The sequence below is a fragment of the Sabethes cyaneus genome, chromosome 2 (genome assembly GCF_943734655.1).
Source record: "Sabethes cyaneus chromosome 2, idSabCyanKW18_F2, whole genome shotgun sequence".
NCBI classification, from domain to species: domain Eukaryota; kingdom Metazoa; phylum Arthropoda; class Insecta; order Diptera; family Culicidae; genus Sabethes; species Sabethes cyaneus.
Window position 1 is genome coordinate 16,604,211 of NC_071354.1, and position 12,750 is coordinate 16,616,960.

Genomic DNA, 12,750 nt, shown 5'->3' on the forward strand with positions numbered 1-12,750 from the left:
ACGCAATGTATATGTTAAAGAATAATATTTCTTCTTACAACTTAATTTTACTTGCACTTACCCACATTAGTAACAACTTACTCAGCTATCAAACTTTTTTAAGTCCTATCCTGTTAATAGATGAATTATTTTCCGAAGACGTGTCGATTTCTATCTCAAATAGCAAGTAAGACCGTATAACCAACGTAGTTTGGACCACAGCAAGGCTTGTACCTAGTTTGGACACTTACAGCAAAATCAAATGCAAGTGTTCAAATTATGTACAAGTCTTGTTGGGATCCAAAATACGTTGCCCAGTCAGCATTTTCATATGTATAACTCAATTGCAAATAACGAAGGTTCTTTTCACCACTAAGCGGATTAAATCAGGTTTTTATACGTGCAAAGCAGTCCAATTCAGCTGGTCTAAAATGATCTATAAATCTACTACGAGTCTACTACGTCTAGTCTCAGGATTTAAAGCTTAATTTGTGATATTTTTTCAGTTTTTTCTATCCTTTAGATGGGTTTTCCGGCACTTTTGACCTCTAGACGCGTTTTTCGACGATACTGAGTTTAATTTGGGATTATTTTTATTTCTCTTTTCTGGCGCTTAAGTGCGTTGCTCGCTTTATTTTGTCAAAAGGCAATATTTTCAATTGAATTGATTCAATATTTGCAATTGAATTTACCTGTTCCTTTAATCCCTTAATTATTTTTGTTATCTACACCTGTTTATTCATTTATTCATTTTTTCAATTGATTGAAGCTTTTATTGAAGCGAATTTATACAAAAAGCCAATTTGATTTGGTAACATTGCTGTCATTATTGGCATAAAAATCTATCGTCTTTTTATACTCAGGATTTTCATAGCTATTAATATTACAAAACAAATAATAAATACACAATACAATCACAGAATTATAATATCACACTTATATGTATGCATTTATAAGGGTTAAAAGACTTTGGTTAGTCTATTCAACTCGTATAAATAAATTGATTTTCGCATTCTTCGACAGGTTGTTGAACTAGGTAGCTGTGACTTATAAAATTGCCTAATCAAAACGAGTCATATCAACGAAAAGAAGTTATATAACACTTGAGTGCTTCTGTGAGCATGGTACAGAAGCTTTATTTTTATATATGTACCTACATCCCATAAAAGCACAACAGAAAACGCTCAAATAACAATAGGATAATAAGAAGCACCAAAATGAACCGAGCAGTATCAGCACTTTGACACCATCTAACTCATTCGGTGGTGGTATGCTATGGGTTGCTCAAGCTGTATGATTGAATTGTCTCGCCGAGTCTATCGTTTATCGCCAGCCGGGTTCCATAGTGTAGCGGTCATCACGTCTGCTTTACACGCAGAAGGTCTCCAGTTCGATCCTGGATGGAACCAAGAAGGCGCTTTCTTTTTGATTTTTTATTAAACCATGCGACTACAAATTTGAGCTCTATTTTATTTTTGAATGAAAAATACTGCTAGACTTTAATAACCAAAAAAGCCTTACCAGTAGTTGAATAATCATGACCTAGGAAAAACCAATTCACAAAAAAGCAACTTCAGCATATTTTTATATCAACTTTCCGAACGGTATAAAAGCTAATAATTGCAGACGAGCCAAATTCTGGGTGGGCCATCGTAATCGGAAAAGTCTAAGTTGACTTCCCAGTCAATTTCCGGTTGCAATGGAGTGGAGAGTCGCAATTTAGAATATAACAAAATGCTGGAATTCGTTCACCACCACTTTACCGCTGCAGATCGTTGAGGAAGGTAGTAGCAGATTTTTCCCCCAGCTTCCCTGCAGTGTTTATCTGCATTAGTCGAACCGATGCGATAGTATGCTGCAGTATATTGTCAATTTGTAGTTTGTTATTATTGACCTCCTGCCGCTGCTAGTCTCTGCTGGTGGTCTACAGATTCGTTCAGTGCTCCATCCGGTTGTCTGCAGCGAGTCGATTTTAGTTCGATTTGTCATCGCAACAGAAATCCTTACAGCAGCTCTCTCTCCATGCAGTGAATATGAACAACAAGAACGACAGCCGTTGCCGGGTTATGAAACGTAAGAAGTCCAACCAAGCAGTTCGAAACCCTCTCATTCAACTGCACAATTATTTCCCTGTTTAACTCCTTCGAAACTGACACTAAATATTAAATGTTTTACCCGCTTCTACTCTACGTTGCAACCATTTGGGTTAAGCAATTTAGACTCTCGGTTGAGAAAGCAAATCATGCCCTAGTGTTCCATCCATTCCATGTATATCTATTATACATAGTTCGGTTGGAATCACACTAGAAAAAGTACAGCAGGCGGAAGGACCCGAAGAATCCCAGCTGGCATCCGTCCATTTCGCAGCTCATTTGCCATCCAATACGATGCCCGGAAACATAGGGCACATCGAAAGAGTTTTGCATGATTCGCTCAATGTAGCCTGATTAACTTCAATCGTTAAGAGTGAGTCCTTTACATCAATTTGAATAAATTGTTTGATGATGAGTTTGATTTAAAAACCAAATACTAAAATCACAAACTCCACCGCAGCTGCTTCTGTAAAAAAGGAACAAACTGCACAGGAAAGAACATTCAATCAACTATCATCTTCAATTAAGCTTGAATTGAAACACGAACCGAGGAAAGGGAAAAGTTTCGATTTTCGTTCTCACACGGACAGTCTGACGGATTTCCCCGAAAGAAGCAAAGTTTCGTCTATTTACGCTGCTGCTCAGCAGTGCCAGTGTGAGGACAGGAATGCAAAGAAAAAAAACCGGGTGGAAAAGTGCCGGGCCGCCTCTACCTTCGGAAGCAAAAGCTGTGGTCAGGAAGGAAACTTTCGGAATAAAATTTACTTCACCTGGCAATGGTTAACCGGCTTGGAATGAAAGTTTTGTGCGGCTTTCGGGTTGCGATTTTTGCGGAACTATAAATGATAATAATACGGCCAGAGGCTAAAATCTCCTGTTGGTATCGAAGATCTGCTGAAGGGGTTTCGGTTGAGGTTGGGACTCAAACTGGGGATTATTTATTCAGATTCGGTTCGAAACTTTGCGGTTTTGATGGTTTGAATAGCAAATGAAGTTACGTAAGGTCGCAGATGGAAAGCAATACGGTAATCCTGTATTCTTTTAACCGGTTAGAAATGTGTCTGGTTTTCTGCTCAATTTTTAACTGAGCAGTTTGGTTTTTCGCAACCCCTCCGAGTCAGTCAAACAGTTCAAAAAACCAATAATATGTACTGTACTGCTGTTGCGTTCCTGGGATGAAGCTGTGGTGAAAGTTTCGCCACCTCAGACGATGAACACGAAACATTGAGCATGACTACATAAAATAACTGTCGGCACTATTCGCCGAACGGAGAGGATAATGAAAATTGTTGAATCCGCTGTCATTCGGTAACGCGGCGCAGTAAACTGGGCTTACTGGAAGAAGAAGTTGAGTAGTACAACCGACAAACATTTCCTGCTGTGCCGATGGTTTTTGTGAAAAAGCTACAAATTTCCGAGGCATGGCTCTGGAACAAAGGATAGCGTAAACAAAACTTTCTCCACTCCGTGCTGTTGGTGTGTGCCACCACTGCTGTAATAAACAACCCAGAACTATGCACAATGGGGTGAACTGCAAATCATTCTGCTTGAAGCTGTGATAATCATTTTTGCGAGCAATGCAGTCAGCCGGGAATGTCGTCGCGATGGGAAATGAAGCGGCAGGTTTTCGCACTTCTTTAACTGCTGAATCAGTAGTTCAAGCGTTTTATTGTAAATTATGCGGTTGCCTATTTGAACAATTGAAATATTCTACTGAATTCTTTGAACAACTTTTGAAAAAAAAATCTTGACATTTGACAGCATCCTTCAGGAATTTAAAAACATGTGACATGTAAATCGTATCTGGGTCAAGCAACTTCCGGCATATTCTATTTTCAAGTATTGTACTAGACTGCTGTTTGGATGACTATTTGTACAGTAAACTCTCGGAAAAGTTAATCGATTGGGGAATGGGTCGATTAACTTTTCCGAAATATTAACTTTTCTGAGTAGTCCTGAAAATTATTGAAAATGATAAATACAAAAGCGAAAAATGCACTCCGGGATATAGGATACACATTTTTATGTATTTTGAAATTGTAATGAAAAGAAATATGTAGCAAGATCTTTATGAAATAATACTTAGTTTACTGAAAGGAACTTAGAACTTAGTTTAAAATAGTCGGTTACACTAGTTTACTTTTGTTTTTTTTTCGTATAGTCTGCGACTACGATGATGTTCGCGCTTATTTTTAGTTTCTTGCTGTTCCTTCTTTTGCATTTAAAATTAAATCTGAGTTTGCGCTTTTCCAGTATGTTATCAATAATCCTGAAGTAACTATGTGTAACTAGCAAATAGTTCAATACGCTATTGTTGCAACTATCCGGTACAAGAGTTTAATTTAATTCCAGTTATGATGCGACTCTGTATGACTCTGTATGACTGTGGAAAGGCGACAATAAACCGAAAAATGAGAAATAAAGATAGAAGGTAAACACGCGTGTGTGTACGAACGCTTGGACAACCAATAAATTCAAACTCTCAGAAAAGTTAAGGTAAAAATTAACTTTTTAGAGCGTTGCTTGAGAGCTGATATTCGCTTAACTTTTCTGAACAATTAACTTTTTAGAGAGTTAACTTTTCCGAGAGTCTACTGTACATATATTTTGGCAGATGCGTTAATTGCAAAAATATGTGTAAAAAAAATTTGCAAGAATTTAGAAGTCTCAACTTAAATGTGAGGTGTGCAGAATTAATCCCGCCTACGAGAATTGTTCAAAATAGCCGCAACGCAACGTTCGTAATTTGGGTATAAAGAGTTATTTTAGAGTAACGGAAGATTAAGATAGAGAGGAGAGAAAGAAAGAGAAGGTAGAAAAATAGAGATAAAGAGGAAATACTATGCTAAACACATTTTCAAGTTTATTCTCAACCAGCTGACATTTATCGGATAACCTCTTTGTCGTTTAAACCATCAACATTAAATATATGTTGACGTCCAATTTGGCCGGGATGTGTAACAAGCGCGAGGCTTCGATCACGCGCCCAAGCCGTAGTTGGGCATGGTTTCAAAGACATGACGGTGAAAGATTTGGAGGAGCTGCAAGTTGATCCTGTTATTGATGATGGGGAATTATGCAGATGCGTAAACGATGACGAGGCCGAAGAAGATCCTAATACAGAAATAAATTTGCCGCGGGTAAAGGAAGGCTTGTGAATGGCGGGGACACTGGCCATGATGAATGGGTTTTATAGCAAATATGTAATTTCTGTTATAACTTTATTTTTCAATCACAAATGAGTGAAAAGGAAAAAAAATTCAAGATCAAATATCCCCATACATTTTATTCGTGATTGCCTTGCTTCACAGGTAAGAACGACAGTTAAATACACCTGCTTACCGTGATTTCGATTACATTATTGTGACAAAACCCCCTCATCCCAACGGGTCGAAGATTCTTTACGACGTTCAGACTTATACTTACGCCAGAAAAAGTGATAAAGCCCTCTCGTTAACGAGATTTCTTAGGACCGCGTTCAATTTGATGTCCTGAAAGTGAACAGTTATAAAAAAGTGAGCGACCAACCCTATCTTTCGCCCCATTGTATCCACACACTGCAAGAATTTATTCAAATCTGATGTCTTGTATGACAAAGGGGTTGACAGAATATTCATGCATGTGACGTGATGTAGCATTTTTCAAAGCGTAGAAGAATTAACGACTATTTGGGTGTTTAAATTGTTGCTTTACAATTAGTTGCATGCAATTGTTTACATACTTTCGACTGTATTGCCGTCAAGTGTAAAATAACTAATAAAAAGAGTGTCAAAAAGAACAATTTATGTGCGCAAACGTTACCTAATTGATGCTATTTCAACTGTCATAATTTTAACTCGTTGTTGGTATGTTAGTTGAAAGACATACAATGCCATTACAAATAATTTCAAAAGTTTTTGATGTTTATTGTAACTTTTGACTGAGACGATCTTACCAGAATTCTATTTTTCGGCTTTGCAGTCCAATTGCTGATGAAAACGAACGTTTATCTTCTACTTCCGACGTTTCTGTTTATATTAAAACTTTGTCAAGGATTAGAAAAATATCGTGTTTTGTCTATCGGCTCTATTCAGTTGAGCATTTACGGTCACTTTTTTATACGGTGCTAGCATTCGTTTTTGCATTAGAATTTTGTATACAATTATCACAAAATACCACAATTTAAAAAAAAAACCTTTTTTGAAATCTGAAATTAGGTACTCTGTATGCGCTACTTTTACCCAAAACTAGCTAGTTTTGCAATTGGACTGCAAAGCCGAAAAATAGAATTCTTTCAAGAGATGTTTATTTCAAAGAAAGGAAAAAAGAAATTATCTTCACACAGAATACAATGGTGCTGCTTTTCGCACCATTGCTGAAACATTCATCAAATAAATTCCTAAGGAAAAAGACTGTCTGTCTGTCTGTCTGTCTGTCTGTCTGTCTGTCTGTCTGTCTGTCTGTCTGTCTGTCTGTCTGTCTGTCTGTCTGTCTGTCTGTCTGTCTGTCTGTCTGTCTGTCTGTCTGTCTGTCTGTCTGTCTGTCTGTCTGTCTGTCTGTCTGTCTGTCTGTCTGTCTGTCTGTCTGTCTGTCTGTCTGTCTGTCTGTCTGTCTGTCTGTCTGTCTGTCTGTCTGTCTGTCTGTCTGTCTGTCTGTCTGTCTGTCTGTCTGTCTGTCTGTCTGTCTGTCTGTCTGTCTGTCTGTCTGTCTGTCTGTCTGTCTGTCTGTCTGTCTGTCTGTCTGTCTGTCTGTCTGTCTGTCTGTCTGTCTGTCTGTCTGTCTGTCTGTCTGTCTGTCTGTCTGTCTGTCTGTCTGTCTGTCTGTCTGTCTGTCTGTCTGTCTGTCTGTCTGTCTGTCTGTCTGTCTGTCTGTCTGTCTGTCTGTCTGTCTGTCTGTCTGTCTGTCTGTCTGTCTGTCTGTCTGTCTGTCTGTCTGTCTGTCTGTCTGTCTGTCTGTCTGTCTGTCTGTCTGTCTGTCTGTCTGTCTGTCTGTCTGTCTGTCTGTCTGTCTGTCTGTCTGTCTGTCTGTCTGTCTGTCTGTCTGTCTGTCTGTCTGTCTGTCTGTCTGTCTGTCTGTCTGTCTGTCTGTCTGTCTGTCTGTCTGTCTGTCTGTCTGTCTGTCTGTCTGTCTGTCTGTCTGTCTGTCTGTCTGTCTGTCTGTCTGTCTGTCTGTCTGTCTGTCTGTCTGTCTGTCTGTCTGTCTGTCTGTCTGTCTGTCTGTCTGTCTGTCTGTCTGTCTGTCTGTCTGTCTGTCTGTCTGTCTGTCTGTCTGTCTGTCTGTCTGTCTGTCTGTCTGTCTGTCTGTCTGTCTGTCTGTCTGTCTGTCTGTCTGTCTGTCTGTCTGTCTGTCTGTCTGTCTGTCTGTCTGTCTGTCTGTCTGTCTGTCTGTCTGTCTGTCTGTCTGTCTGTCTGTCTGTCTGTCTGTCTGTCTGTCTGTCTGTCTGTCTGTCTGTCTGTCTGTCTGTCTGTCTGTCTGTCTGTCTGTCTGTCTGTCTGTCTGTCTGTCTGTCTGTCTGTCTGTCTGTCTGTCTGTCTGTCTGTCTGTCTGTCTGTCTGTCTGTCTGTCTGTCTGTCTGTCTGTCTGTCTGTCTGTCTGTCTGTCTGTCTGTCTGTCTGTCTGTCTGTCTGTCTGTCTGTCTGTCTGTCTGTCTGTCTGTCTGTCTGTCTGTCTGTCTGTCTGTCTGTCTGTCTGTCTGTCTGTCTGTCTGTCTGTCTGTCTGTCTGTCTGTCTGTCTGTCTGTCTGTCTGTCTGTCTGTCTGTCTGTCTGTCTGTCTGTCTGTCTGTCTGTCTGTCTGTCTGTCTGTCTGTCTGTCTGTCTGTCTGTCTGTCTGTCTGTCTGTCTGTCTGTCTGTCTGTCTGTCTGTCTGTCTGTCTGTCTGTCTGTCTGTCTGTCTGTCTGTCTGTCTGTCTGTCTGTCTGTCTGTCTGTCTGTCTGTCTGTCTGTCTGTCTGTCTGTCTGTCTGTCTGTCTGTCTGTCTGTCTGTCTGTCTGTCTGTCTGTCTGTCTGTCTGTCTGTCTGTCTGTCTGTCTGTCTGTCTGTCTGTCTGTCTGTCTGTCTGTCTGTCTGTCTGTCTGTCTGTCTGTCTGTCTGTCTGTCTGTCTGTCTGTCTGTCTGTCTGTCTGTCTGTCTGTCTGTCTGTCTGTCTGTCTGTCTGTCTGTCTGTCTGTCTGTCTGTCTGTCTGTCTGTCTGTCTGTCTGTCTGTCTGTCTGTCTGTCTGTCTGTCTGTCTGTCTGTCTGTCTGTCTGTCTGTCTGTCTGTCTGTCTGTCTGTCTGTCTGTCTGTCTGTCTGTCTGTCTGTCTGTCTGTCTGTCTGTCTGTCTGTCTGTCTGTCTGTCTGTCTGTCTGTCTGTCTGTCTGTCTGTCTGTCTGTCTGTCTGTCTGTCTGTCTGTCTGTCTGTCTGTCTGTCTGTCTGTCTGTCTGTCTGTCTGTCTGTCTGTCTGTCTGTCTGTCTGTCTGTCTGTCTGTCTGTCTGTCTGTCTGTCTGTCTGTCTGTCTGTCTGTCTGTCTGTCTGTCTGTCTGTCTGTCTGTCTGTCTGTCTGTCTGTCTGTCTGTCTGTCTGTCTGTCTGTCTGTCTGTCTGTCTGTCTGTCTGTCTGTCTGTCTGTCTGTCTGTCTGTCTGTCTGTCTGTCTGTCTGTCTGTCTGTCTGTCTGTCTGTCTGTCTGTCTGTCTGTCTGTCTGTCTGTCTGTCTGTCTGTCTGTCTGTCTGTCTGTCTGTCTGTCTGTCTGTCTGTCTGTCTGTCTGTCTGTCTGTCTGTCTGTCTGTCTGTCTGTCTGTCTGTCTGTCTGTCTGTCTGTCTGTCTGTCTGTCTGTCTGTCTGTCTGTCTGTCTGTCTGTCTGTCTGTCTGTCTGTCTGTCTGTCTGTCTGTCTGTCTGTCTGTCTGTCTGTCTGTCTGTCTGTCTGTCTGTCTGTCTGTCTGTCTGTCTGTCTGTCTGTCTGTCTGTCTGTCTGTCTGTCTGTCTGTCTGTCTGTCTGTCTGTCTGTCTGTCTGTCTGTCTGTCTGTCTGTCTGTCTGTCTGTCTGTCTGTCTGTCTGTCTGTCTGTCTGTCTGTCTGTCTGTCTGTCTGTCTGTCTGTCTGTCTGTCTGTCTGTCTGTCTGTCTGTCTGTCTGTCTGTCTGTCTGTCTGTCTGTCTGTCTGTCTGTCTGTCTGTCTGTCTGTCTGTCTGTCTGTCTGTCTGTCTGTCTGTCTGTCTGTCTGTCTGTCTGTCTGTCTGTCTGTCTGTCTGTCTGTCTGTCTGTCTGTCTGTCTGTCTGTCTGTCTGTCTGTCTGTCTGTCTGTCTGTCTGTACTTCTTAGAAATCCAAAAAAAAATTATTTGGGTAAAAGTACAAGAAAAATTGGGCACTGTAATGGAGAAACCAACAATTCTATGATCTGGATCATAGCTCCGAGGTGTGATGCTGGTCTAACAAGCTAGTCGTCGTATGTTCGAATCTCGGCAGAGTAGTACTACTAGATATAGTCAAAAGGATCGTTACACTATCCCCGTAAATGTCTTGAATTCTAAGAGCCAGCTGCGATGGCGATAAAGAAGGGTCAAATCTTTAAAAGACGTTCAAGCCCAAGGCTTTGCTTTTTCTTTATCACAGATTTCTAATGTTTTCATGGTCAAAATTTTTGTTGTTCTTGATTTATGACCGGAAAATTCTCATTCCGATATCTCATGAACCAAGCATCGTAGAACAAAGTTATTTGTATTAAAATATAAATACATTTTCTCAGACCACCTTGTTTCTAATTTTTTTATTCTTCTCAGGAAAGGGCTCTTACAGTTAAATGAGGGGTCTAGTCTTCGCCAGGGACAGCTATAACTGGAGACAGTACTGCTCGAACGAAGAAGAGTTTCAAGAAAGAGTAAACCAAAAAAAATACACGAAAAACGCATAAAATCTAATAAGCATATCGCTGGACTCAAAAGCGATCATAGCAATATGAAATGCAGTGCAGAATACAGTAAACACCCGGACGATACCGCAGTAGATCACGGTGATGAGTATAGGTATAATAAAAAATCTTCTCAAGATGTGTTTCGTTTACAAACCTCAAAACTTAATTCTAACAAAACGCTCAGTAATAATAAACCTAATGAGTTATCATATAAGGATCAAATGGGCATAAACTGGTCGAGGTAACACAAAGGTCCATTTGATAGTGTGCATAGACATGTACGCATTTCCACACAATCATGGAAATGTAAATAATTTTCGCTTGGCAGTAGGAAGAGAAGCTCATTTGAAAGCTCTAGATTTAATTTCACTAAGTGGCATTGCATTTGGAGTACATTTTTGATAGCTGAAAAGTTTTTTCTCGCATATATCATGTGACAAATAAGCACGAACATCAGCCTTTGAATGCAAGCCGTTAGCTTAATGGTGCCACTACAATGTCACATCATAGGAATGCATTTTATTTTGGCTTCGTGGATGTCGGCGAAATTCAGCAACTAGTTGTTTGCCGAAGCTAAAATAAATGAAAGTGAAAAAAATTACATTGCATGCAAAATTATCAGAACGAAAGCATTTAATCATGTTTCTTGTGCAAATAAAATCAGGAAAATGATTAAAAATTCAAGTGAGGTTTAAAAAGCCAGGTTTAGCTTCCATAACCCTATGTTTTTAAAGAAGATTGACTCAATGGATATGTTTCTGCTACTGAAATTGTAACCAGCTAATAAACATTTTATGCACTCTACCATATATAACATTCAACCAGTGCTCGTAATACCATCGATTAACATCTTGAGCAAATATAACACAAATATAATGACTTTGCCATCTGCCAATCTGAATTTAAATAATAAATTAAGTTTTCCTTATAACCGTATACTATGGAAGGTCATAGCTGATTCACTGGTTTGAGTTTCAGCCTGACGAACGGGCATTTCTTTCGAATTATTTTTTCTACGGTTATCGGTTAATTTCAGCTGTATTCGGATCAACAAATCAACCGGCGGAGGACATCGTTCTCGTTCATCCGATTACCGGCAATCGCGAACCGAAAAAAAGCAATAAAATTTTTATTTTAAATGTAAATACGCACGCGAGTTCCTGGCGTGTTGAACGGCATGATGTGATATGTAAGTAATGCAGCAATGTCAATTATATTAAATTGAGTTCCGCGGAAAGTCATGTTTCAGAAGAAAATTCCTGGACAGGTTTTCGTGTCGAACTGTTGATTTAATTCGCACGTTGGTAGACTTGGAACGTTTGAACGGAAAATGAAATTGTTCAGTTCCGATGGTGCATTCCACGATGATTTTTGGTCAGACCTGAATGAAATAAATTAAACTGTCAAAATGTTACGTAATGATAAAGCAAACTTACCGAGAACCGTCAATTTTGCAGCTGCCCGTATCGGACGATTATGTTTAGCCGGACCAACTTGGCACTGATAGTTGGCCGCGTCGTCTAGTGAAGCATTGGTGATGCGAAGATTGAAAACGCCGTCACTGTGGTTTTGATTCAACGAAAACCGTGGAAAACCCACGATCTCGTTGGTAAAGCCCAGCGCGAATCCATCCTTCACCCATTGCACCTGGCCGGCGAGGTGTTCCACCTCGCAGCGTAGCACCACTTCTTCGCCGATGTGGGCTTCCACATCGTTCGGCGTGACACGAAAGGCCTGCTGTGGAATTTCCACTATGGCGGCATTACTACTAATGATGGACCAGCCGGAGAATGCTTGATTTGTAAATATAAATATACAATATATGATTTTTTGAGATTAATGGATGGTCGCCATATGATGTTTTTCTTAATAGATGCCATATGGCCACCCTGACGGTAGATTAAAATTATATGAGCTGGCCCCTTATAGCCAGGAAAATATGTGGCAAGGGAAAGAACTACTGAAATAAAACTGAATTGTACAGCTAATAAATTCCAAAACATGTAATAAAAAGATCTAAATTGTACAAAATTCAAACATATGTTTAGTTGAAATAAAAGGAAGTCAAATTGAGATAGACCTATGGCACGAACACAATAGAACAAAAATATTCAGAATCACAAAACTGAAGACAAATTTTAATTCAAATTAAAATGAAATTGTATTTAATACAAAACCGATGTTTATGGAATAACTATAACTTAATTTTCTAAAGAAATAAGTTCAATTGAAATTTCGATTCAAGAAGCAGAGCAGTAAGTGTACTTACCTAGAATTGCAATTGTCCAGGGGATTTTTATTGAAGGCATCAGGTGGAAGCTTCAATTAAATAATAATAATATAAAGTTTTTCATACTTCCATACATTTAAAATTACTTAGGTTTTAATCAAAACACTATTGTATTAATCACCCATTATGGCTTAGAGTATGCATTTAATACGTAATTTCAATATACGCCAGGCCATAACTGGTTAAATTAGATCATAAAATATTTTCTGTCTCAGCATACAAAACGTAAAAAATTATACTAACATACTAAGGTAGAATTTCTTATTATGATTCATTCATTTACTAGTAGATCAATTGTAAGAATATTATCATATTCACTCGATTCAATTATAAGGTAAAACACCACAGAATTATTAGATAGAGATTATATCGCTCAGTTTATAACTGTAGCAAACAAGAATACTGAACACAGTAAAATAAACTATATCTGTCGAATAATTGATCTAGTTACAATCAACTTAAACTCATTTCAGAACTTCCAATCCAATGTTGAGTAACTAAATTATCACTACATTGG

The 12,750-nt window shown here is 39.6% G+C and overlaps 1 non-coding gene across 1 annotated transcript; it reads left to right on the forward strand.

Moving 5' to 3' along the window:
- The first annotated feature begins 1,315 nt into the window (after positions 1 to 1,315).
- Positions 1,316 to 1,388, forward strand: Trnav-uac (transfer RNA valine (anticodon UAC)). Its single transcript has one exon. It is a non-coding gene; the product is annotated as a tRNA-Val (tRNA).
- The last annotated feature ends 11,362 nt before the right edge of the window (positions 1,389 to 12,750 follow it).